Source organism: Branchiostoma belcheri, unplaced genomic scaffold, assembly GCF_001625305.1.
Source record: "Branchiostoma belcheri isolate BF01 breed outbred unplaced genomic scaffold, Haploidv18h27 scaffold21, whole genome shotgun sequence".
In the NCBI taxonomy this organism is placed as follows: Eukaryota; Metazoa; Chordata; class Leptocardii; order Amphioxiformes; family Branchiostomatidae; genus Branchiostoma; species Branchiostoma belcheri.
Genome location: NW_017803602.1, coordinates 795396 through 796623, shown reverse-complemented (window position 1 = coordinate 796623; position 1228 = coordinate 795396). Strand labels below are relative to the sequence as shown.

The 1228-nt window shown below is 44.3% G+C and overlaps 1 protein-coding gene across 1 annotated transcript in view; it reads left to right on the top strand.

The window, feature by feature from the left end:
* LOC109469615 overlaps positions 1-1228 on the top strand; it is a gene marked incomplete at its 3' end in the record, with an annotated part of 53803 nt that overhangs the window by 47382 nt on the left and 5193 nt on the right.

Below are 1228 nucleotides of genomic sequence, written 5' to 3'. Positions count from 1 at the left end.
TTCTATCACCGTGTGATGAAAGCTTCTTGCCGGGACAGACCTCGATCTGCTCGGAAACATGTATAGAGAGCACCGGGCCGTCACGCCGAAGGTTACGTGGCTAACACTTCCGGGTTATCGAACAAGGACATTTGTTATACAGGTCCTTGAACGAACGTAAAATTATGTGGAAAAATGCCATAAATCCGCAAATAGATATATATTTTCCTCAAAGGTTCTTTGAATTGTGGCAATCATATTTTCACTAAATGTGGCTATGCAATCGTGGAAAACAGCGTTTTAGGGGGCACACCCCAATTTATTTGGGGCCTCTATGCGAAGCTGCACACCCTCAAATCTAGCGACCGTCTCTGGCGTGGAATAATTCGGAAGGAGAATAACTGTATATGGGACGAAAGGATATCTCTTCAGCTACAAGACAAGCTGAGTTTGGTTTCTTCAACCTTTTTAAGTTTGGTAAAATCAACGGAAAAAACATTATTTTCACTCCAAAATTAATGCCCAAAATCGGAATTTTCGCGTAGGATAATCCCACAAAAAAAATTTTCCGGCAGAAATGACTGATGCTGGCAGAAGGACCCAAGCCTTGACTATACCCGAGTAAATTATAAAGAAAATTCTAGTACTGTAATTTTCTGAACAGTCCACGGCGCGAGGGGTTGCAAATCCACCCCTACGAAGCCGCAGAGCGAAATCTAGGTCAAACGGGGGCGGATTACACTTGGCGCGCAAGGATACCCGGAAGTAAGGTTCGGAGCCAAAAGAAATTTTCACCCCAAAATCACCATTTCTTACACTCTTCAGCCATGTTAAAGTTTAATGATACTTCGTGGCAGTTTATTAGAAATGTCACCTCAAACTTGGACCCTCAAAACCCTTTCGTCACTTTTTTTACAACGGACTATCGCGATGTCGCGGAAGAACTGGGGTGTGCACCGTTTAGTGCATGTTCCTCAAGAAAGAAAATTACTCCGCACGTGTAGTCTCTAAAAGAGTCCCGACAAAAAAATGATTGTGTCCGAACAGCGTGAGTTTAGGTCCACCATAAAATCCCTTTCATCCCTCAGACCTGATCTAAAAAGGATTTGAGATGAAAGCCTGTTTATTATTGACAGGATCAGGCAGGGAAGTTTCGGCGTCCGGGCGATTGTCGGACGTAAACGCTTATTTTGACCTGAGTACTGCGGTGGGGCACAGTGAGCCAAAAGAGGGCCTCTTGCGGTCATGG